Genomic DNA, 27,031 nt, shown 5'->3' on the forward strand with positions numbered 1-27,031 from the left:
TAGACAAAAAACATCAAAATTAGTGAAAACCCTGTATTACTACTTATAATATGAGCAATCACTTGTTGGACTCCTTCTCTAAGCAGTAACTTTGCATATGTCATTTCCAATCAACAACACTGAGAAAATCAATACTATTATGCCTATTTTAGGAATAAGGAATGAGGAAACTGTGACATTGAAAATTTATGTAAATTGCCCAAGTTCATATAACATGTAATTGGCAAAGCCAGGATTCTAACTCAGAGTTGTTTGATCCCAAAGTCTGGGCATTTTCTCCTATTCCACATTCTTCAAACAATAATGAATATGCATAACAATCACTATGTATTAATTTCAGAATCAGTTTTATTTTATTTCAACTGTAATTATTCATATATGCTTAATCTTTGCAGCATGGTCTAATATTCATATCTTTATAAAAGACAGAGAAACAAAATGTGTCTTAAATTCCATTTCATAGAAGATTACCAATAACTAGAATGGTTTTTATCAGTTGAGAATAAAGAGTAATAAAGCCTGGCATAACCTGAGTAATGTTTATAAATTCCATGGGGAAAACCTGGGCACATGCCCATACGGAACAGGTTCCTTTGAAGGGTATTGATTCCCTTAACTACCCATTTAGTATCACTGCTGATCTGGCTGCCCAGTGTCCAAACTGGCAAAAGTGGGATGAAAGAAAAGGATGGCTTTGGCAGGCCTCTGCTCCCTTCCAGTGCCTTTGACTATTTCTAGGATTCTTGGTTTTCCACTCACCTCCAGCTCTGGAGGCCTAGTGCACTTTCAAGAAACTGTCTAATTTCCAAGGAGTGATGAAAGTCTGAGGAGTTAATCCTGCCTCCAAGAGTATCTGCATGCTCTGCAGTGTCCAGGCATTAATTGGTGGTATTAGTTTCTTTCCTTTTTAATTTCAGGCATCAGTGCTATAATGCTCAACCAAACCATTAATGATCTGCTCCAAAAAATGATAGCACATATCATCCCAGTAAAAGATGTCACCAAGGTATCATAAATGTAGAATGTTTTGGCAACTGTAATAACAGCAGACCAGGAAAGCATTGCAAGAAATTCTAATAATTCAACTTTCTTGAGGTAACTTCTATTAAAACTAATTTAAGAACAAAGTATAATTATTCATTTTTTAGGGCCATATCTGTAGACTTTAAGTCACAAAAATGCATGTGCATGGGTATAAAAGACAGTTTAAGAGCAAATAAACTCATATAAACTGGCTCAACTTTAATCCAACGTCAAATGAGGCTTTTTCCTAAAATCCTGAAATTGGCAAACAGGGACAAAACCTGAGGACTAGGAGGCACTAATTGCCTAGTCCACATACAAAAGAGAACTACCAAAGGTTGGAGTCAAACAGCTTCCCCAGAGATTATGAGACCAAGGAAATGGTTTTACTACCATAAGCATCTAAGAAGAGAGGCTGAGGAGGGATGGGAACAAAGGAAGAGGCTACTCTCCCAACTCCGAGCCCATCCCCAGACAATTTCCTAGCCAAGTAAGAGGGGAGACTCCAAGAGAATCACTGTAGATATTAGGGATGCCTGCAAGAAAGGGTGAACACCATTCTATTCAGTAGTGGGACTGTGGCTAACGAAGGGGAGCTGCTGATCTACCCTTGGCCTATAGAAGAGTAAAGGGAGCTGGAGAGAGAGAGATGGCAGGCAGAGGGCATAGAATGCCCAGCAAGGGAGCAATCTTCACTTCTACTATTTGCGGTGCGCAAGGTGGGTCAGTTTCCATAGACCAAATGGACATCATGGATGGTAGCTGGATTATAGACATTTTGCTACTACCCTCCTAAAAAACGTTAACACTGGGGAAAACACACACACAAGTGTATGTACATACATATATACACACAGGCTCAAGAAGCTGTGAGGTGAATGTCAGTGGCAGCCATTTAAATCCAAAGACTGGGTGGAAGTGATGCTGCCAAGATAGTAATATATGCAGTGAGAAGACCTCACAGCTCCTCCAAACCCCAGGACCCACCTAAGAACTCACACATGTGCACACAAGAAAGCCAGTAATTGGACATCTGCAGTGCAGAGGGTGTAGATAAGTAGTCCTTATAAACCAAAGAAGCAGCAGTAACTCAAATAAAGGAGTCTACCATAGTGGTCTCTTGTGTAAAGAAACTTATTCCTTCCTTGCCATCCTAACAATCTGGGGTCTGACATGGGGAGAAGGGGAGAGGGAGAACTTGAATGAGATTTAAACTAACTGAACATGACCAGGAAGTTACACAATCTATCCAAGTTCTGTTGAGGAACAGGAAAGGGACAGTCAGAGGATCCTCACTGAAGGCTATGACTAGAAGAAAAAGTAGTACGAATAAGAATGGTTTCATGTTTGTACTGGCAAGTAGTTGATACTGTTGAATGAATCATTTATTTGAGTTTTTCAGTTGACATTTTTCACCACAAATGATAATCGAGAGCATAACAATTACAATACAAAAAGGCCCTATTTTTTTTCGTGGCTCCTGTTATTTTTAAGTTTTCTTCAGGATTACTCTACAATTTTTCTCTTAATGCCTATCAAACTGGAATTATGAATCAGGTGGAGGGAATAGTCCATTCACTCTCTTAAAGGACCATATCCTTTGTGTGTCCTGTTTACATAATCCTATGCCTAAAGACAAATCCATTTTATTTCAAAAATATTTAAGACCATGCAAAATACAATTATTCATCAACATCTATGTTACGAGTACTGTGCTAGGCACAAGTATGCAAAAAAATAAATAAAATAAAAGCAAACACACAAAATAGAGAACAAAACGAAACAAAAAATAATGTAACCCAATGCTAGGAATAAAAGAAGAGAGTTTACTGGGGGTCATGCATTCAGGCATGCTTCACAGAAAAAATTAAGACATGCTAAGATAGTTAACATTCTCTTTATTAACTACATATACCTTGATCAATTCTTTTAAAAACTAACCTTGGTATATTATATATTTCCACTTTTCTGTTTCCCCTAGCTCCAACATCCCTATAAATCATTTAAAATGTAATAGAATGGAGACTTAGCTTACACAACTGGGGTGAGAACTTTATAAGGTCATTTCTACTGAAGTAAATCAGCTGGAACTCTAAGCCGTAGTATTTAATTACTTTATTTACTAGCTAAGTCCAACCAAGGAAAGCATTTTATTATGCAGCATATTTCACATCTAAAAGGCTTTAAGTTTATATACCGAAGGAGATATGTTAACTGATATAACAGGGAAGTAGTTTACAGCTCTAGTACTAAAAGTATTCTTATTACTTAAATCTATCAAGACAGATTACTATTGATTAATAATTAAGAATATTAAGATGTCCTTGAGGGGATATGTCAGATTTCAGTATATCCTGACTTTTGTTGCAAGTTGTTTATTGCTTGTAATATAGTAAATCCTCATGAATTAGTTATTTCTTTTTTGTTTATTATGGAAAAAAGGTCTTAAATGTCTTTAATCAAACAATGCACAATATTGCTCTATGTGCTTTTAAAAATTACAAAGATGTTAATGAACTGTGAGTATCCTTTTGCAATTTGCTTTTGTACTCTATATCATGTTTTTGAGACACACACCAACTTCTAGGGAAGGAAAAAGAGAGAGTGGGGCTTAGCTGTATTTGTAATCTGTAATTTGTATTTCCTTTCCCCTCCTTTCCCTACTTGAGATAGGCAGTAGGGAGAGAAAGAGGAGAAGGAGGGGTAAGAGGAGGAGGGGAATGGAGAGGATAGAGGAAGAGAGAGAGAGATTTGAAGCAAATATGGCCAAATAATATTTCTTCAAATTGAGAGATGGGTATATAGATGTGAGTTATATATTTTTAAACTGTTCTGTATGTTTGAAATATTACCAATTTTTAAAATTTAACATCCTTTAAATGAAGCAATGTCACATGTCACAGAAAAATGCTTTAAGTATGTTATCAGTTCCCAAACCCATATTAACAAATAATGTCCTAATTAAAAGTTCAACAGGTCTCCTAAGGTTCTGTAGTAGTGAACCTTTACTTATCTGAGAACTTAACAAGATATATGAATTTGAAAACAGTTAACTCCACCCTTTAAAATGTAAGTGCTTCTGAAGATTTGCTCATTGACGGACTTAGCTGGATCACAGTGAAATACAATGCTCCAATCTTCTCACAATATTTAACTTGATGGTCCCTATAGAACTAAAATCTATGAAACAGCATGCTAAGCTGAAAGCCAAGCCTTTCTAATGTGAAACAATGCTCCATGCTCAAGCTTTGAGATATCTGCCAAGACTTTTTACAAGGACGATGACCAATAATTGATATTGTCAGTTACTGATGAGCAGATAGTTAAAATCAAAAGGCAAGAACTGGATCATCACCTTGGGAACCAATGAAAATGTGGCTACTCATAGCTCCAATCAGTGAGAACAACAGCAACATGGAAGGGCAGAGCTCACTCTTCCTTCAGATTGTGACTTAAGAACTGCCAGAGCTTCTGAAGGCCACAAACCAACACTTCTAGAAACCATGGCTACCCAACAGCCTTGCTTTAGATGCTATACATTGCATTCTTTGTTCTTAGATATTAAAAACATGTAAACCTCCAATTTGTTGACAAACTCTTGTTTTGAGTTCATTGTTCACTACTCTATATATTTTGGATATTAACGCCTTATCAGATGTATTATTTGTAAATATCTTCTCCCATTCAGTAGGTTGCTCATCATTTTGTTGATGGTGCAGAAGCTTTGCAGATGCTTTTTATTTTGGTGTAGTCCCAACAGTTTAATTTTACTTCTGTTCCCTTGCCTCAGGAAACATACATAGAAAAATGTTTCTACAGCCAATGTCAAAGAAATTACTACCTATACTCTCTTCTAGGAATTTTATGGTTTCAGGTCTCACATTTAGGTCCTTAATCCATTTTGAGTTTATTTTTGTGTATGGTGTAAGAAAATAGTCCAGTTCCATTCTTTTGCATGTAGCTGACCAGTTTTCCCAACACCATTTGCTGAAGAGACTGTCTTTTCCCCAATATATATTCTTCTTTCCTTTCTTGAAGATTATTTGACCATAAAAACATGGGTTTAGGAGCACCTGGGTGGTTCAGTCAGTTAAGCACCTGACTCCTGATTTTGGCTCAGGTCATGATCTCAGGGTTGTGAGATGGAGTCCCGCATTGGGCTCTGCACTGGACGTGGAGCCTGCTTAAGATTCTCTCTCTCCCTTTCCCTCAGCCCCTCCTCTTCCTCTTTCTCTCCTGCTCTAATTAAAAAAAAAAAAAAAGCATGGGTTTATTTGTATACTCTCTATTCTGTTCCACTGACGTGCTTCTATTTTTGTGCCAGTGCCACACTATTTGATTACTTCAGCTTTGTAGTATATTTTGATATCCAGGATACCTCCAACTTTGTTCTTTTTCAAGATTGCTTAGCTATTCAGGATCTTTTGTGGTTTCATACAAATTTTAGGATTGTTTGTTCTAGTTCTGTGAAAAATGTTGTTGGTAATTTGATAGGGGCTGCATTAAATCTGTAGACTGATTTGAGTGCTATGGATATTTTAGCAATATTGGTTCTTCCAACGCATGAGCATGGCATATCTTTCCATTTGTTTGTGTCATCTTCGATTTCTTTCATCAGTGTTTTATAATTTTCAGAGTATGTCTTAAGCCTCCCTGGTTAGATTTATTCCCAAATATTTTATTATTTTTGGTACAACTGTAAATGGGATTGTTTTCTCAATTTTTCTTTCTGCTGCTTCACTACTGGTGTATAGAAATGCAACAGATTTCTGCACCATGATTTTATGTCCTCAGACTTTACCGAATTCATTTATTAGTTCTAGTATTTTTTTGGTGGTGTCTTTCAGGTTTTCTATATATAACATCATATCATCTGCAAATAGTGAAAAGTTTTACTTCTTCCTTACTAATCCAGATGTCTTTTTTTCTTTTTGTTGTCTGACTGCTTGTGGCTAAAACTTCCAGCACTATGTTGAATATGGTGGCTAACTTAACATAATAAAAAATAAAATAAAATAAAATAAAATACCACTGCAAAAAAAAAAAAAAGTGGTGAGAATGGATATTTTATCTTGTTCTTGATTTTAAAGGAAAAGCTCTCAGTTTTCCACCATTGAGTATATGTTAGCTGTGGATTTTCATATCTGGCCTTTAGTATGTTGAGGTATGTTCCCTCTAAACTACTTTGTTGAGGGTTTTTATCCTGAGTGGATGTTGTACTTTACCAAGTACGCTTTTTCTGCATCTACTGAAATGATCACATAGTTTTTATCCTTTCTCTTGTTAATGGGACATATCACATGGATTGATTTGTGAATACTGAATCATCCCTGCAGCCCAGGAATAAATCCCACTTGATTATGGTGAATGATTTTCTTCATGTGTTGTTGGATACTGGTTGCTAATATTTTGTTGAAGATTTTTACATCTATGTTCATCAGAGATATTAGCCTATAGTTCTCTTTTTTGTAGTGTCTTTATCTGGTTTTCATGTCACGGTAATGCTCACCTCATAGAATGAATTTGGAAGCTTTCCTTCCTCTTCTATTTTTTGGAATAGTTTGAGACGAATCAGTATTAACTCTTCTTTAAATGTTTGGTAAAATTCACCTGTGAAGCCACCTGGTCTTGGACCTTGGTTAGTTGGGAGTTTTTTTATGACAGATTCAATTTCACTTCTGGTAGTTGGTCTGTTCAAATTTTCTATTTCTTCCTGATTCAGTTTTGGGAGATTATAAGTTTCTAGGAATTTATCCATTTCTTCTAGGCTGTCCAGTTTGTTGGCATATAATTTTTCATAATATTCTCTTATAATCCTTTATATTTCTGTGGTATCATTTCTGATTTTATTTATTTGAGTACTCCCTCATTTTTTTTTTAATGAGTCTGGCTTACGGCTTTTCAATTTTGTTGATCTTTCGAAAGAACCAGTTCCTGGTTTTATTTATCTGTTCTATTGGGGGTTTTTTAGTACCTATTTCATTCATTTCTGCTCTAATCTTTATTATTTCCTTCCTTCTACTGGTTTTGGGCTCTGTTTGTTCTTTTTCTAGCTCCTTTAGGTGTAAGGTTATGTTGTTTATTTGAGATTTTTCTTGGTTCTTGAGGTAGGTGTGTACTGTTATAATCTTCCATAGTAGAACAGCTTTTGCTGCATACCAAAGATTTTGGTTTTTCATTTTCATTTGCCTGAAGAGGGAGAAATCTTGACATAGACTTTAGAGTTTAAATATCCCTTCATTCTCCCCCAACAAAAGAAATAATCAAATAAGTTAAAAAGGAATATGACTTGCAAAACCAAGGTCATTCCCCTCTCCAAATTTCTACATAGAAAATGGCATTTTCCCCCCTCAGGCAGCCCAAATTGTTTTGAACTGAGAGTAAAAATGTATGATTTTAACTTCCCAGACAAACTAATCAAATTTAAGGTAAAAGATATAAAAATTTAGTCCACAATAAATCATCCAAAAGCATTGTTCTAACACTGGCATATTAACTCATTCAAACTTAACAATCCATGAGATAGGATTACAGCCACTACCCCAATATAGATGGAGAACTCAGCATAAAGAGTATAGTAATTTCCTCAAAGTTACACAGTTTGTAAAGTGGTTGAGCTGCCATTTGAACCCAGACTTGGTGTATAAAACATGGTGCTATACAGTGCAGCCCTCACTAAACAATTTTAAGTCTCTTGACTAACATTCTCTTTCAACAAATTGCACTGTTCTATTACATGGAGATACAGTGATGAACAGGATAATGGGGACACCATAATAGGAAAGATGACCAAAAAAGCAACAATAAGAAAGTGTCACGAATGTTTTGGCAAGAAAAGTTCAGGGACCTGGAGGAGTAAAGCAGGACCCCTCATCTGTTCCAGTAAGAAGGAAAGGCCTCTCATAGAAATGAAGATGAAGATGAACCCAGAAAGACGAATAGGAATCTGCCTGGTAAAGGAGGAGAAGATGGATTCACACATGTGCAAGACATTAGTAGAAATCTTATAAAACTAGAGCAGAGAGAACAAGGTAAAATAATAGATGAGGCTGGAAATAAAGTCAGCCACATTACAGAGTTTGGGCATTATGGAAAAGGCAATGAAAAGCCATTGGAGGGTTTCTGCAAAGGAAATCTTCTAGAGCTACAGTATAGAGACTAGACTGGAGAGAAACAAGACCAGAAGGACAAGCTGCAAATGGAAGGAAACTAGTTCAGTACTCCAAATAGGAGATGCTAGTGTGGGGGTGGTAGGGATGGAGAGAAGTGTATATATCTGAGAGACATTTATGAGACAGGATCTATAGGACTTAGTGATGTACTAGATGTGGTAGGTAAGAGAAAGGGAGAAGTCAAGGGTGACATTCAGGAAGGAAGCATGAAGAGAGCAATGAAGGACCCAAGACACCAAACCTTTGCCATAAGCATCTGATGAAAAATAAAAATATAAAATGTGTTAATGTTTACCAACCAATACCACTGATCAATTGAGTGTTGAAGAGAACAGACTAATACATCTATCAGGAAAATATTTACATTTGAGATGCAGACTATTAAAAGGTGGGAAGAGAGGAACAACTGCCTAAATTATAAGTATATGCGTACAGGAAGTACCTCAATGTGCAGAAAAAAATAGCACAGAAAATCAAAGCAGAGATCCCAAAAAGTAAATGTAGAATGGGAATAAGAGCCAGCACTAATGAGTCTTACAGAAGCATCTCTCTTAGCTTACCAATGTTTTTAAACTCTGAAAGGTATGGGTGTTAGATAAATGGACAAGAATCAGCAACTAGCCAGAAGAGAATCAAGGGTCCAATCTCTTAAAATTCTATAAACAAGGAATCAGGATCTACTAGTAGCAGCAGCATCAAAATGAGTATGCTAAAGAAAATAAATCCAGGGCAGGAAGGATTTTTGTTCCTGTGATCACTGTTATCCTTAAGAATATGATTTTCTGGGATTTGAAACAGATGTTATAAATGCCTTCCTGTAACTTTTACTTACTACACCATCAATTACTTGAAATCATTTCAAATATACAATGAACACAATGGCAAATATTAAGAGTTTATTCATCTTCAATATAAAAATAAAGATTCTGTGGAGGTAAGATACAAGTAGAAAAGCAGAGACCTATTATTTTGTGTATGAGATAAAATATAGTTTTATATAGCTTATAAATAGACAAAGTTACGATTCCCATGATTCTCATCTACAATATCCTTATTACCTACATTTTGGAGATCACTGTCTACTAAAAACAATGTATTCATTAAATATTTATTTATTCCTTTCCCTATCTTTATTTATCAAAAGCCTCTGTCACTGCCAATCAGAACTTCTCATGAGCACAAATAACCACAATGAGTTAATATAACTCCATACAAAAGCTAAAAACCTGTTTGGCATTTTAGTCAGCTTGTGCAAGGTTACAAATGTTCAATTTCCAGTAGGCTTTCTAAAATACTGAAAACAGCTTGCAAATAAATCCCTATTACAGTAGCTTCCCCCCTATCTACAGAGGATGCATTCCAGAGACCCCCACTGGATGCCTGAAATTGGAGATAGTAAACCGTGTATATACCAGGTTTTTTTCTATACATACGTATGATAAAGTCCAATTTATAAATCAGGTTCAGTAAAAGATTAACAACAATAACAAATAATAAAAAAGAACAATTATATTGTAATGAAGTTATGTGAATGTAGTGTCTCTCACTCTCGGACTCTTTCTCAAAATATCTTACTCCTTCTTCTTATAATGATAAGACATGATACATGCCTACACAATGAGATGAAGTGAGGTGAATGACGTAGGCACTGTGACATAGCATTAGGCTACTACTGACCTTCTGATAATACGTCAGAAGGAGGATCATCAGCTTCCAGATCACAGCTGAACAAGAGCAACTGAAACTGTGGAAAGTGAAGCCATGAATAAGAGGGGATCACTGTACTAACTTTAGGGACTCCAACTGGAACATGCTGCCATAAGGTTGGCAGACATTATCTGAGTGTGTTATTGTGCAGTGGCTATAAGTGGTGATGAACTTCCCCAGGGACAATGGGGAAGAGTTTCTCTGTAGTTTCCCAAAATGATAATGACATTGTGCAACGACTAGAGAGAAAATCTGCATCACAATGCACTCAAGTGCCACTAAGTAACAGGTGAGTTAATATTTTTTAATCAGTAATATCTATTGAATAGTCACCAGGCAGAAGAAAGTAGAATTTTCATGAGGGATTAATGCCACTGTTCCATTACCCCAAAAATCTAAAAGAACAAAAACTGGCATTTAAAAAGACTACTACATTCATTTGTAAGTTATTATTTCCTTCAATGTCTGTCATTACAGAGATGGCAGACTGGTAGGGTTGAAAATCTTGTTTGAAGTCTGCCTAACAAATAATAATCCTGATAATTCAAAGCAACAGAAATAAATTTACCTGAAATATTCAGAAGATTAAATGGATTTGCCTTTACAATGGCCTTGCTTTTCTCCTTCACTCTGTAAGTTAAGCAGTCCCTCACCCAGGATGACTGTATGGCACCGTGATATGGAATGAGGAATCCATTTGTCTCAAGTCCAAGTTCTACTGTCAAACAACTGTGTCACCTTAAACAAGGCACTTAAAACTCTGTTGGCTTCAGTTTCCTTATCCATTAAATGTAGGATTAACTGATCCCTAAATTCCTTTTAATTCTGAAGTACTAGCTATGCTTACTCTAATAGAAAAATAAAAAATAAAAAGTATTCAAAGTTTAGCAATCAAGCATATGTAAAAGCATATAGCATCCTGAGGAGCTGAGGGTTTAGCTGTTCCTATCATTCACTGCTTTCTGACCAAGCCCATATTTCTAATCCAAGAATTACATTCCATGGAGACAGGCTCACTAGGTGTTTCCTTGATAAAAAAATATTAATAACAAGAATTTCAGATCTGAAATTCAGTTAAATAATTGCATTTCCGCTTGGAATACACATACCTCACAACTTTAGGACCCATTATATCTTGTACCTAATACTCTTTACTCCGTCAATTACAACCTTTTGGAAATTTAAAATTTTACTGTTGATAAAACCATAATTGAACTTAAATAATAATGCATTAAAAAATTACTCCTGAAGAAAGGTCTTAATAACCTGAGAGAAAGGTGACAGGAGTTGTAAAGCCAGTGCCCTCTCCAGGCCTGCTCATATTATAATCATCATCTCTCTCTGAGTCTGTCTCTGTCTGTCTCTCTTTTTCTCTCTCTTTAAACTGATGTAGAGCAGTTACCTCAGGTGACCAAAGGAGACTAGGCATTGCCTCTTATTCTGATGTCCTAAGGTTAACTCTCTATTCTAATCTTCTCCAGCAGATTCAAGTGTCCTTATTGGCCAGTCAAGCTTGGAGATCAGCTGCTGCTTTCACAGGAATCAGTTCCTGAGATGAGAAAAAGTTTGGATCCTACTTCCTGCATGCTACTTCTTGTTAAAGGCCATATCTTTTATTTAGAATTTTCCTTCAATCTGACCCCAGGTACTTAGACTTTGCCTGAGTTGTAACTGCCTGGATCCAAGACCTATTTTTACACCAACACTTTTTAAATGAGTATACTAATTGATCTTTTCCTTAGGTGATCTGTCCATTTCAGTGAGGGGGGTGTTAAAGTCCCCTACTATTATTGTATTGTTGTCGATGTGTTTCTTTGCTTTTGTCATCTAAGCAAAAGATCAACAAGGAAATAAAGACTTTAAATGACACACTGGACCAAATGGACTTCACAGATATATTCAGAACATTCCATCCCAAAGCAACACAATACACAGTCTTCTCTAGTGCCCATGGAACATTCTCCAGAATAGATCACATCCTAGGTCACAAATCAGGTCTCAACCGGTACCAAAAGATTGGGATCATTCCCTGCCTATTTTCAGACCACAATGCTTTGAAACTAGAACTCAATCACAAGAGGAAAATCAGAAAGAACTCAAATACATGGAGGCTAAAGAGCATCCTACTGAAGAATGAATGGGTCAAACAGGAAATTAAAGAAGAATTAAAAAAATTCATGGAAACCAATGAAAATGAAAACACAACTGTTCAAAATCTTTGGGATGTAGCAAAGGCAGTCCTAAGAGGAAAGTATATAGCAATACAAGCCTTTCTCAAGAAACAAGAAAGGTCTCAAATACACAACCTAACCCTACACCTAAAGAAGCTGAAGAAAGAACAGCAAATAAAGCCTAAATCCAGCAGCAGAAGAGAAATAATAAAGATCAGAGCAGAAATCAATGAAATAGAAACCAAAAGAACAGTAGAACACATCAACGAAACTAGGAGCTGGTTCTTTGAAAGAATTAATAAGATTGATAAACCCCTGGCCGGACTTATCAAAAAGAAAAGAGAAATGACCCAAATAAATAACATCATGAATGAAAGAGGAGAGATCACAACCAACACCAAAGAAATACAAACAATTATAAGAATATATTATGAGCAACTATATGCCAGCAAATTAGATAATCTGGAAGAAATAGATGCATTCCTAGAGATGTATAAACTACCAAAACTGAACCAGGAAGAAATAGAAAACCTGAACAGACCTATAACCACCAAGGAAATTGAAACAGTAATCAAAAATCTCCCAACAAACAAAAGCCCAGGCCCCCATGGCTTCCCAAGGGAATTCTACCCAACATTTAAAGAAGGACTAATACCTATTCTTCTGAAACTGTTCCAAAAAATAAAAATGGAAGGAAAACTTCCAAACTTGTTTCATGAGGCCACCATTACCTTGATCCCCAAACCAGACAAAGACCCCATCAAAAAGGAGAATTACAGACCAATATCCTTGATGAACATGGATGCAAAAATTCTCACCAAAATACTAGCCAATAGGATCCAACAGTACATTAAAAGGATTATTCACCATGACCAAGTGGGATTTATCCCTGGGCTGCAAGGTTGGTTCAACATCCGCAATCAATGTGATACAATATATTAATAAAAGAAAGAACAAGAACCATATGATCCTCTCAATAGATGCAGAAAAAGCATTTGACAAAGTACAGCATCTTTTCTTGATCAAAACTCTTCAGAGTACAGGGATAGAGGGTACATACCTCAATATCATAAAAGCCATCTATGAAAAACCCACAGCGAATATCATTCTCAATGGGGAAAAACTGAGAGCTTTCCCCCTAAGGTCAGGAACACGGCAGGGATGTCCACTATCACCAGTGCTATTCAACACAGTATTAGAAGTCCTAGCCACAGCAATCAGGTAAAACAAAAAGAAATAAAGGGCATCCGAATTGGCAAAGAAGTCAAACACTCACTCTTTGCAGATGATATGATACTTTATGTGGAAAACCCAAAAGACTCCACCCCAAAACTGCTAGAACTCATACAGGAATTCAGTAAAGTGGCAGGATATAAAATCAATGCACAGAAATCAGTGGCATTCCTATACACCAACAAGACAGAACAAAGAAAAATTAAGGAGTTGATCCCATTTACAATTGCACCCAAAACCATAAGATACCTAGGAATAAATCTAACCAAAGAGGCAAAGAATCTGTACTCAGAAAACTATAAAATACTCATGAAAGGAATTGAGGAAGACACAAAGAAATGGAAAAACATTCCATGCTCATGGATTGGAAGAACAAATATTGTGAAGATGTCAATGCTACTTAGAGAAATCTACACATTTAATGCAATCCCTAACAAAATACCATCAACTTTTTTCAAAGAAATGAAACAAATAATCCTAAAATTTGTATGGAACCAGAAAAGACCCTAAATAGCCAGAGGAATGTTGAAAAAGAAAAGCAAAGCTGGTGGCATCACAAATCCAGACTTCAAGCTCTATTACAAAGCTGTAATCATCAAGACAGTATGGTGCTGGCACAAAAACAGACACATAAATCAATGGAACAGAATAGAGAGCCCAGAAATGGACCCTCAAATCTATGGTCAACTATCCTTCGACAAAGCAGGAAAGAATGTCCAATGAAAGGAAGACAGTCTCTTCAACAAATGGTGTTGGGAAAATTGGACAGCCACATGCAGAAAAATGAAACTGGATCATTTCCTTACACCATACACAAAAATAGACTCAAAATGGATGAAAGACCTAAATGTGAGACAGGAGTCCATCAAAATCCTAGAGGAGAACACAGGCAGCAACCTCTTCGACCTCAGCCACAGCAACTTCTTCCTAGAAACATCGCCAAAGGCAAGGGAAGCAAGGGCAAAAATGAACTATTGGGACTTCATCAAGATAAAAAGCTTTTGCACAGCAAAAGAAACAGTCAACAAAACCAAAAGACAACCGACAGAATGGGAGAAGATATTTGCAAATGACATATCAGATAAAGGCTAGTATCCAAAATCTATAAAGAACTTATCAAACTCAACACCCAAAGAACAAATGATCCAATCAAGAAATGGGCAGAAGACATGAACAGACATTTTTCCAAAGAAGACATCCAAATGGCCAACAGACACATGAAAAAGTGCTCAACATCGCTCGGCATCAGGGAAATCCAAATCAAAACCTCAATGAGATACCACCTCACACCAATCAGAATAGCTAAAATTAACAAGTCAGGAAATGACAGATGTTGGCGAGGATGTGGAGAAAGGGGAACCCTCCTACACTGTTGGTGAGAATGCAGCTGGTGCAACCACTCTGGAAAACAGTATGGAGGTTCCTCAAAAAGTTGAAAATAGAGCTACCCTATGACCCAGCAATTGCACTACTGGGTATTTACCCCAAAGATACAAATGTAGGGATCCGAAGGGGTAAGTGCACCCCGATGTTTATAGCAGCAATGTCCACAATAGCCAAACTATGGAAAGAGCCAAGATGTCCATCGACAGATGAATGGATAAAGAAGATGTGGTGTATATATACAATGGAATATTATGCAGCCATCAAAAGGAATGAAATCTTGCCATTTGCAACGACATGGATGGAACTGGAGGGTATTATGCTGAGCAAAATAAGTCAATCAGAGAAAGACATGTATCATATGATCTCAGTGATATGAGGACTTCTTAATCTCAGGAAACAAACTGAGGGTTGCTAGAGTGGTGGGGGGTGGGAGGGATGGGGTGGCTGGGTGATAGACATTGGGGAGGGTATGTGCTATGGTGAGCGCTGTGAATTGTGTAAAACTGTTGAATCACAGACCTGTACCTCTGAAACAAATAATACATTATATGTTTAAAAAAAAAAAAAGATGATAGTAGGAAGGGAAAAATGAAGCGGGGGGGAATCGGAGGGGGAGATGAACCATGAGAGAGGATGGACTCTGAGAAACAAACTGAGGGTTCTGGGGCGGGGGGGATGGGTTAGCCTGGTGATGGGTATTAAAGAGGGCACGTACTGCATGGAGCATTGGGTGTTATACGCAAACAATGAATCATGGAACACTACCTCAAAAACTAATGATGTAATGTATGGTGATTAACATAACGTAATAAAATAAAATAAAAAATAAATAAATATATAAATAAATAAATAAATAAATGAGTGTACTAACCACCCCTAGGGAACAAGGGCTAACCCAAAAAAACTATGTGTAACCATAGGATAAATATGATGCTAGAAAATGAATCTTTCCTTGATAGCAATATAAAAATATTTTATTTAAACAAATGTGGACATATTATAAAGTATATAGTACACTGCAAAATCTAAGTGAATTTTAAGAATTAAATTTGAGACTTCATAGTATTTCATTTTTGTACCAGGCAAATTTCTCTGATTGTGTTTGTTGATTTACCTCTCCTATTAGGGATACTTCAGTAGAAATTTTTTGGGGGGGCAGGGGGAAGATGACTGTATCAGCAACTCCTTCTCCTGTGCTTCCACAATTCTTTGGGGACATGACTTACTTTGCATTTTAAGTATCTAATTGGACGCTGGGCCCCTTCACTTTACAGGCTGAACAAAGGTAAAGTCAAAGTCCCTGACAGCAAATTCCCCTAGTGACAAAATGAATTGCTGAGATTTACAAAATGAGATTCAATCTAAGCTAATATAGTTTTATTTTAACTAAATCAGCTCACTTTGACATGATGTAGGATTATGAAATAAAATTTACATATATTTCAAAAGACTGTAGTGTCATCTTTTTAATGATCTGGTCCTATTAAAAATATAGTAAAATTTCTCTAAATACTGTGATCTTAAACAATGTTGACATTATGAAATTTAAAGATTTTTAAAAGTAGAAAATTATTTCAGAAAAGCAAGCATAAATGTAAAAGCCAATTTTTTTACTCAAGTACAGTTAACAATGATCAAGTTCACAAAAATCTCTGATATGTTTTCTAGTTCAACTGACCACCATGGGAAGAAATATTGAAATTCCTTAGTCAGATTAAATAAAAAATAAAATACTGGTTTGCACTGTACCACTAGGAGGAAAATGAAATTTCCATTTTCAAAATGAAATTTTTTTTTCAAAGTGAAACTTCTTAAAGTATGTGAATCACAGCATATAAATCAATGCATAACTCTATAGAGTTCTTCTCTTGATGGTAGAAAAGGAGTAGAAAGCAGATATTTTACTTTTCCATTGGCTCATTCCTAGCAGATAGACTTAATCAATCCCTCAATTAGAGGCAGGTTTCTTCCATTAGAGATTCTGACCTGCTGCTACTTCTTTCTACTTAGCGCAACTCTGGGAAATGGAAGGTAGATAATCAGAAAAAAGCATCCTGAGAATAGCCACTGTTGGGGACTAAAACATATAACTAAGTGGCCTCTCTAAGCCATGGGGTTTCAAGTATGATCTGGATATAGAGGGCTGGGCTGGGCTATGTGGGGTCTCACGTCCAACCAAGAGCTATGATTTAGTCATGTTTCACTTGTACTTATTAGCATTTTCTTAAACTTACATATATCCTCAGCCCACAAGACTGGGTAGGTGGTAGCTGTTTCCATAATATCTCCCTTATAACAATGACACTTTGGCAAAAGGGACCAATGAGTGTTTATTGTCCAAATATTATGGATCACACTCCTAATTACTATTGGACTTTTTACTTTCCTATATTCTGAATTCTTCAAGGCCCAAACTATATTTAGTTCATGGTGAGAGAACTAATACATATTTATTTTCATGGCTACTTGTGGGGATTCCAGGAACCCAATCCGATATTTGTTATTTCAAAAGTGACCTTTAATGATGTTGAACTTATTCCACGCAGGTAAAAGCTAACAATTAAATAACCCAGATCATTCTTTCTTACTTGCAAATCTGCAACAGGTATAATACCAACTCTGTCACATTCAACAGAAATGAATTCAGGTTATCCAAACTCAGGATTCCCCAAAGGTGAAACTTCACATCAAAAGAAATTCATTCTACACCTACACTGAAAAGGTACAGCTGGTGTATCAAGTTCATCAGTTTGTCCTTATGCACTGAAAACATTCTAGAAAGAACACAGTGATAACCTTATCCACCCAGCCTAACTGGGACACAGGAAGGTGGAAGTGAAATAAGAAGGACAAGGTAATAACATTCTTATGGAACAAAACTGCTAGACAGAAAGCATGTGATTATTTTCATACAGAGGTCCCCAACTGTTAAAATTCCAGTTCCTTATTTCTAGGTGGACTTATTTAAAACAGAAACTCAGTGTTATTAAAGCAGAGAAATAGAACTCAAACTGGTACCTGGCAGAAAGTTTTGAAAGTAAAATGCCAGGAGCCAGTTTAAAAAAAACAGCACTTGGCATAAAGTATACCATCATGGGAACACCTTCATATTAAGTTTAAAAATATACTCTTTATAAGTACATACACACACACACACACAAACTGAGTCACTCAATAAGTAGTTTATCAAACAGTCTACAAGGAGTATTCCATAAATGAAAAAGAGTGTGGGTCTATCTCTTTTTCAAGTGCCTTCAGCATTGGAAGTAAATTTATAATGCGAGAGGTATCCCACCATATCTCTTCAGAAAATGGCGATACTGGAAACAGTTTATATCACTTATAATACTAATGCTATAAAATAGAGGAGAAGTAGGCTACTTTAAATTCACAATGTATGTTGTAAGTAAAATCATACCAGTTAAGGCAAAGTTAACAAGAATAATTATCAGGATTTCCACAACCTACAAACCTGGCCATTTTCAATAATCATGTCTTCTAATTCAGTTAGTTTATTTTTTTAATGCATTTTTCCACTTGTTTCTGTGAAATATCCCTGTTTCTTCATAATAAAACACCCTTACACTATTTTGAATGGAATTTCTACTTCTTCTAATCTCCTTGAAATGCTTCCTCAATACAACTCAAGAGTGTTCGAATTGTGTAAGACTGATGAATCACAGACCTGTACCCCTGTAACAAATCATACATTGTATGTTAATTTAAAAAAATTTTTAAAAAGTGTTTGGAATGATTCTGTTTAAGAAACGATTCCTCAAAAGGAGCGCCATTACAAATAACTTCCTAGTGGGTGGAGGGAACCACTGAGAGCTGGCCAAGAGTAGAGAGACCACAGTACCAGTTAGGAGGCTACCAGGAGAGCCACTGCCGAAGGAAACAGGCTCCACTTAGCTGCTAAGTCCTATGGGAACTAGAGCCAATGAGAGATGCCATGAGCAACATTGATCCATTACAGCCTAGAGCTTACCATTAGGTGCATGATATTATTTGCAACTTTTCCACCTCAGAGTGACGAACTCTTGGGGGAGAGTAGGGACATCACCCTTATCAATTTCTCCAAATCAAAGCCATCACCCAAATAACCATCCAAATAATGGACTAAACAGTCCATTTTAAGAATAAAGAGGCCTTAGGAGTAACTTGTAAGCTTCATGTTAAGTATTCAATATTATAAAATTAAAGACAAAAATAAAATTACCAAAAAAATACTTTGATTCTTTTGGGATAAAAAAGATGAATTACAGGTAGTAAAGACATAGTATCTGGCCTTTTACTTTTTTTTCTCCTAATGCATCAAATTAATGCATCTTTCAAATTAAGTCTGTGAGTTCCATTTTTTAATTCTTGTTCTGAAAACATAAATCCTCCTGCAATGGATGAAGAGTAGGTTGGAAAATCTCAATTGCTCAATGATGAAAAAATAGCAAAGGAATACAAATGAAACTCAACAATCCATAATTCTTTTTTTTTAAGATTTTATTTATTTATTTGACAGAGAGAGAGAGAGACAGTGAGAGAGGGAACACAAGCAGGGGGAATGGGAGAGGGAGAAGCAGGCTTCCCGTTGAGCAGGGAGCCCGACGTGGGGCTTAATCCCAGGACCCTGGGATCATGACCTGAGCCAAAGGCAGACACTTAACAACTGAGCCACCCAGGTGCCCCAACAATCCATGATTCTTAACACAGTATGACATTTAAAGTTTAACCCCCAAATAGCTTTTAGAGTCACCAGACCTAAATATACTGGAATGATAGCACCTGATCTTAAGTTAAAATGCATTACTAAAATCCTGGTATTTCAAAAAAAAAAAAAAAAAAAGGACTGATGTTTACCCCTTACAGTGCAGACAAAACTCATAATAATCATGTAGGTATGTGAAATTAAAACATCCTTGAAGAACTGTCTTCTGAAGTTTTGTTTGGATTTCAGTGATCTTGATACGCATATATATCAGTCACAAGCAAATGTTATGCTCCATCAAATGCTCATTCCAAATTCTTAATCTATTTTAAGAAGCCAATTTTTAAAAATGCAGTCTCATTTTTGTTAAGTTAAACCTTCTAAAAGGGAATGGCAAGTCTCTATACATATGCCATCTTCTTTATTCTCAGTAAAATCTACAGAATAAAGTTAATTCCATTTCCACAGTGGGTAAACATCAAAGGAGACTTTTTGTTGTTCTCTTCTAATAAATAATTTTAATCTTTCCTATAGGCCTTTATCATGAAAGAATTTAAGTGCCTCTGTTAGGTCACTTCTGCAGTCAGAGTTAAAGAGATTGGCTATGAAGACTGAGAACTCAGGAGGTTTGTGGCAATGGTATTTCCATTAGGGATACAGCAAGCATCTGCCTACTTCTTTCATTACTACCCTCAAGGCTTAGTGACAGCAATCTTGGGAACAAGTTCTTCTTTATTTCCTCCACCCATCTGCAGAATAAATCATGCCAGCAACTTATGCCCAGGATAGTTACTTTGACTGAAGAAGTCTATACCTTACCAAGGACATGCTTCATGTTTAAATTTAGGCAACTCCAATTCATACAAAAGACTTAAAGCTCACCTTCAAAAGAGTTCTTGCTAACGTAACAAAGATTTAGAAAATTGTTATCATCATCAGGTCCCAATTATCTTAAGAAAGAACTGTGAGTCTTAACAGTAATAAGATCTTTATTTGGGGTGTCTAATTCAAGTTCATTTGCCTGGGACTTTCTGAGAGCCAGTCTAGACCAGTATGATATGGATACCAAAAGTAGGATCTAAACTACTTAGAAATTGGGTGTACACGTACACAATCTTATTCTGCAGCATTGGCCATTGTTCCTATTCAGGGAAAGGGAAAACAAATTTGAAATCTTCTGTTCATACAATTTGTGAATTGCTCCCATTCACAAATCATTAATAACTAAGGAATGAATATGAATTGCATATCTATGAATATAATGGTAATCAGTTCAAACCTCATTTCTGACTGTTTTTCATTTTTACATTCTTTATTTCTACAACTCATTTATTTAAATATGTATTGAGCACCTGACTATGGGCCAGGCACCATTTTAAGTAGGGATATGCAGCGGCAAACAACACAGACAAATCCCATACTATCATCGAGCTTACTTTCTGCAAAAGGGACATTTATAACAGAGAAGTTAAAAGCATAAGCAATATCATTTCATGCTATGAAGTAAAGAAAACACAGGGATGTACTGGAGAGTTAAGGGGTAAAAGTAGATTAGCCTGGGAGTCAGAAACAGCTCTCAAAAGAAACAACATTGAACTAAGATTGAATAACAGGAAGTAGGTGCTCATGGATTCACTGTTCTAGGCAGAGAAAACAGCAAGTGTCATCCTAAGGTGGAATTTGATACATTCAAGGAACACAAAGAAGCTCTGAGTGACTAGATTTAGTGAGAGAGGAGGAGAATGGTTAGGGGTGATAGCAGAAAAATAAGCAGGAACAGACTAGACAGGGTCTTGTAAACCATTGTAAGGAGTTTGAATTTTATTGTCAGTACAATAAAAAGCCACCGAAGGAATTTAATCAAGGGAATTATATGACCTCATTTACACTCTTAAGTTTCTTTCTAGTTTCTGGGACCAGCCTGGTGCTTCACACCAGGCTAGCTATTCCTGTAGACTGAGAGCTCAGGGGAACTGGACTGTAGTGACCTAAGACTACCTGACTCTGAATGGGCCATATAAGGATACTGTATTCAATACCTAGATATGAGTGAAGCTAACTCTAGCTTGCTCTCCAGGCATGAGGAGAGACCTTGGGTCACTCTTCCTGACACTTTAAGCCATGTTATTTCATGAAATAAAGTACTAACAATGCAAGAAAATCTACCTATTGGATAGGCTGTAGTTGGACTACAATTGAAGTTAGACTGTAAGAGTCATCTATGAAATGCTAAAGAAACCCAGAGTGCAGAGAGCAGAAAGGTAATAAAACCTGGTTTGTAGCATTCAGTGATTACACTAAGAAGTAGCAAGTCTATTTGTACTGAATGTAAATGTGAAACATAATGGATTGTTGCCTAGCAAAGGAGAAAAATGCTTTGTCACATACAATATTTCTGATGGTCGTTTGGTTAGAACATGAAGTGATTGATATTTCCTAATGCATATTGTTTAAAAGGCACATTTTATGGGCTGTAGTCTTGTAAATGATCTTTTTTAATGGTCATGAATTCTCAACAAGCTGAAACAGGAAAGGAAAAACAAATCTCTAAGGTGAAATAAGCCTACAGAGGCCAACTTCAGAAGGAAAACAGTAATCATTAAGCATCAGGCACTTCTTACAGCTATATTATTTCATTCCTATAAAACCCTACCAGTGAAGGGTACTAGCCTTTTATTACAGATGGAAAAACTGAGGCTCAGAGACATTACAGAACTTACCCATTATCATAAAATGAGTAAGCATCAGACCTGTCTCAGAAGTCACAGCTGTACTTGAGTATAGTGCCTGAGTTCCTTCCAATGCACCAAGCAAGGCCAAACCCAACAATAAAGAAAATCAGACAGTACATTCCAAAGGAGTGAAACAGCTGAATCTCTGGAGAACCTATGTACAAAATGAGCCCATGTGTCCTTCCAGTCGACCTGCCGTTTTCACCACTGTTAACCTTTCCTGCTACCAAGGTCTTAGGACAGGACTACAATGAAAGAGGCAGTTCATGCATAGTCCCTTGCCCTCTTTTTGGATCCTTTTCCTACCCAGCAATGCCTTCATGTTTTCATGTTTCCTTGGCCCAAAAAATTATCAGCCTCTGCTCTCATATTCTTCATTCATGTTAGAACTGAAACAACCCATATCAAGAAGACAAATCTAAAAGAGATTCATTTTATGATGATGAGAGATTTAAATTATTAAAATTAATCTCCATATTTTTCAGAGATCAGTCCATAGACATGGGTAACTTAGGGAGAACCAGGACCTGTCTCAGGTCCTGAAATCAATCTGCAGAGATGGCACCCATAGCATGACTAAAGTAGACTCTGGTCCAGTACTTGCCCTATCAAAGCTTACCTGCCTTATCTCCTAATTCTCTCTCCTCCAGCCACTCCTCCCAAACATATATTGTCCTTTTCCATTTCTGTAATTTGGCTACTACCATGTAACCCACCTGAAATTCTCTCCTTCCTCTTCTTTATGCAAATCCTACTCATCCTCATAGCTCTTGTAGGACAAGTATTTTTTTTAAATAATAAATTTTATTAGCATTAAATACATGTTAAGTATTAACACTTTTAAAATATAAACATATATAAAGAAGAAAATTTTAAAATCGATGTAATTCCATCACCAAAGTAACCATTTTTAGTATTACCTGTCCTTAGGCCTTTTCTGATCATTCCGGCTCTCTCTCAATCCTCAATCTCTCTCCCTCTCTGTCCCTCACTCTCCTTTGAACTCCTTCAGTTTACTAGTCAGTAAACACACAGTTGCTTATATATTTATTAATTATTATATATTTATTCAATTATTCCTTTAAAAAAGTGTTTATGAAGTCTACCTATTCTGTATTAGACATCATTCTAGATTCAGGGTGGTAAATAAGATTTGGTTTCTGCCTGCATGAAATTTATAATCTAATGCCTATAATTATGACTTACAACTTAACATATCTAACTTCCTAATTTAAGAATCTGCATTTTATAAGTGAATATTATCTCCCAAGTGAAGTGAAATTCCTTGGGGTCAGAAAGTACATAATGTCATTATGATCAAATATATAGCCAGTACTATTTATTACAATGCCCACAGGATACAAAAAGTCAGAAAGCTGGCCTTTCTTCATATCAAAATCAGCTTCAATTATATGTGACAAAAGCCCTAACAATGAACATATTGTTGATTTATAAACATTCTGTTATAGTCTATTCTATTCCACACTAGATCATATTAATTAAAAGTATTTAACATAGTAAATTCTTACTTGAGGATTACAGTTCATAGTCTGCCCAGGCAGAAGTGAAGTCTATGCTGTATTAACATGGTTTCTGAGCAGGATAAATTAAACAACTATTATCTAATCAGGTACAATAAAAAGATGAGAAATTATAGTGAAAACAGGTGACATGTGTTTATTGTATGTAACATAATAACTGTGACTTGAACAGTATCTGGCAGAGACTGGATGCTCCAAACTCCTTGCTAGATAAATAAATCATGTTGAGAGTTCTTGGGTAAGAACAGCAAGTACAGGGGCACCTGGGTGGCTCAGTCATTAGGGGTGAGCCTTTGGCTCGGGTTATGATCCCAGGGTCCTGGGATCGAGCCCCGCATCAGGCTCCCTGCTCCGTGGGATGCCTGCTTCTCCCTCTCCCTCTCCCCCTACTTGTGTTCCCTCTCTCGTTGTCTCTCTCTGTCAAATAAATAAATAAATAAATAAATAAAATCTAAAAAAAAAAAAAAGAACAGCAGGTACATGATGAGGGAGCACTAGACTCTGAGTTGGGTGACCTGGGTTCCAATCCTGGTCTTGCCTCTTCAGTTAAGTTCCTTTACCTTCAGGGACCTTAATTTCACATATAAAGAGGGGCCTGGATTATCCACTTTAAATTCTTTTTTTTCCCATATTCTTTATTTTCTATGCATTATGTTACTGCCTAAAATATAAAGAGCAGTAAGAAAAGAGTGGCTATGCAGTAGATGTTGTTTTTCTGCAGTCAACAGCATTTATTTATTTACATACGTATTTATTTTCATTGGAGTAGAGTTGACACACAATGTTGCATGAGTTTCAGGTATACATTAGGGACTTGACAACTCCATACATTATGCTATGCTCACCACAAGTGTAGCCACCATCTGTCACAATACAAAGCTATTACAATACTACTGACTATAGTCCCTATGCTGTGCCTTTTATCCCCATGATTTATTCATCCTGTAACTGGAAGACTGTATCTCCCACTCCTCTTCACCCATTTTGCCCATGCCCCCTGCTCTTCCCCTCTGGCAACCATCAGTTTGTTGTCTGTATGTATGGAGCTGCTCCTGCTTTTTTTTGTTTGTTCATTTGTTTTGGTTGTTAGATTCCACATATAAGTAGATCTACAATCAGTTCTTGAACAGTAAATGCAAAGCAAGTACCACAAGTATTATATTTGTTGTGACATATTTTGCTAAACTTCTCCCAACAACTGAACACAGATGAATAATGCATTCTTTATGTCACTTTCAATAAAACTCTTAATTGCAATAGTATATACAAATCAATTCATGTTGTATAGAACACATCACATTCTATAACACTATGATGCACAAAGTAGAGCATCTTCTGGGGAACATTTTGATTACATTACAATCTTCTTTGTTAGTCTAAAGTTATCAATTTATTTCATAGACTAAAAAGTAAATTCTATGCTTCCATCAAAGAGAATATTCCTTCCTTTTCAGGAGTGACCTCCTTTTTCCTTTGATGATTCTTGGTTTTTATATTCTCTCATTTCATTTCCTCCATGATCATCCTCTTTCAACCTCCTACAACTCTTTATCAGAGAGTACCAGGGAAATATAAATCAAAACTAGGCATATCTTTGCCATTTGGCTTTTCTACATGTACTAGTGAACAAACATTAATGGAAACAAGGAGACTTGCCCACAGAAAAGCTTTTTAAAAAAAAAAAAATCAATTCCTCTTAGTTATGGTATCAGGTATGGTATCAGGCTTACTCCCATTCCAGGGTACTCCCCACCTCATGTACAGTAAGCTCAAGCCATACTGAACTGCAGTTTCCTGAACTGACCATGCACACTCTTGTTTCAGGACCTAAGCCCATGGTAGCCTTTCTATAAAAATTCTCTCCCAGCCTGGCCCCTCATGTTTATATTGCTCCTACTCATTCTTTAAACTCAACGTAAGCATGATGTCATCTGAGGAATAGTTCTTGACAACATCTCTCCTCCCCTAACACCTGCTCAAGTAGACATTAAGATCTCCTCCTCCCACAGGCAAACTTTTGTGACTGCCTATCTTCCTTCATACTTCTCACATTAAACTACTAGCTCTTGATAGGAATCACCTCTTACTCATCTTTCTCGCCCCAACAAAAAAGCACACAATAGGCACATAAGAAATGATCATTGCTGAATGAATTCATTAGCTAATGAGTGAAAAAAAAAACAACAACAACTTTGTGTATCAGATATATGAAAAAGGATTTTAAATGAATAAACCAAACACCAGGTTTTAGGACTATTAGGATAATTTACCTACATACTTCATGCAAATTTGCTGCAAGTGGTCCTAGACCACACTTGTAAAAACACAAGCATTGCTCTTTAAAATAGATAGACCCTTACAGAGCTTTGAGTCCAACCTCCTCATTTCACTACCAAGGCCAGTGAGACACAGACTTTGGATGAGTTGTTTGAAGCTATGTAGCTAATTAGTTGAGGGCTCAAGTGATGGTAGCCCTACAGGTTTAGAAGCTTTCTCCAATTTACCTATGAACAGGCCCCTCAAGATATCTCAAGCCAAGAACTTTGATTATCTTTAATTCCCTTATATGACATTTATTCATTGATTTCTTAATAAATACTTGTTTTTCCTACCAATATTTTCCTAATTAAACATTCAGAAAAGAAGAGGAATTAATAACGGTAATTTAGATGAAGACTGGGTCTAAGTATCAAGACCTTTAGATGGTACTCGAATTGATGAGTTGTTTGGCAATATTAAGTGGCATTTATGAGAAGTGTTTGCAGAGAGGCTCTAGAAGTATTTGAGGAGCTTTAGTAGCACCTGCCATTCTTAGAATGACTACAGAAAACAAGAGTCAAATGCCTGAAGCTTCTTTTAATATGAGAATTAAAGTAATACCAAGGAATTACTGTATTAGTTGTTGCCTCCATAATGCTAATTAACAAGCACATCAAAACTCAGCATAATACAACAATAAGCTTTTGTTCTCATGCTCAAGAGTCTTCAGGCTGGCCACAAATGGACTGATCTAGGCTAGGCACAATTGAGCAGCTCTGTTTCAGGCCGCAGATCCAGTTGGGCTTGGATCCCCAATGCAGGTTGGGTTCACTGCAATAAAATGTATATACACATTCTAAAGTATGCATAAACAAACACCACACACACACACACACACACACACATTCTGGGACCTAAGGTGAAAAGGAAGCAGCTACCTGGAGGAAGCTCTTCTCATGGCAATTGTGAAAGCAAGCTCTACCACACAAGACTTTCTTTTATGTCTAATGTCTACTAACAGCTCACTGGCCAAAGCAAGTCACATGGCAAGCTCAAAATCAATAAAAGGAGAAGGATACTCTACCCACAGAAAGATGTGGAGGGA

The 27,031-nt window shown here is 36.5% G+C and overlaps 1 long non-coding RNA gene across 1 annotated transcript in view; it reads right to left on the reverse strand.

Annotated features, from left to right (window-relative positions):
* The window catches only part of LOC144379342 (uncharacterized), a 447,655-nt gene that overhangs the window by 392,055 nt on the left and 28,569 nt on the right, over window positions 1–27,031 (reverse strand). The gene's annotated exons all lie outside the window — the stretch shown is intronic.

The sequence above is a fragment of the Halichoerus grypus genome, chromosome 10 (genome assembly GCF_964656455.1).
Source record: "Halichoerus grypus chromosome 10, mHalGry1.hap1.1, whole genome shotgun sequence".
Taxonomy (NCBI): Eukaryota; Metazoa; Chordata; class Mammalia; order Carnivora; family Phocidae; genus Halichoerus; species Halichoerus grypus.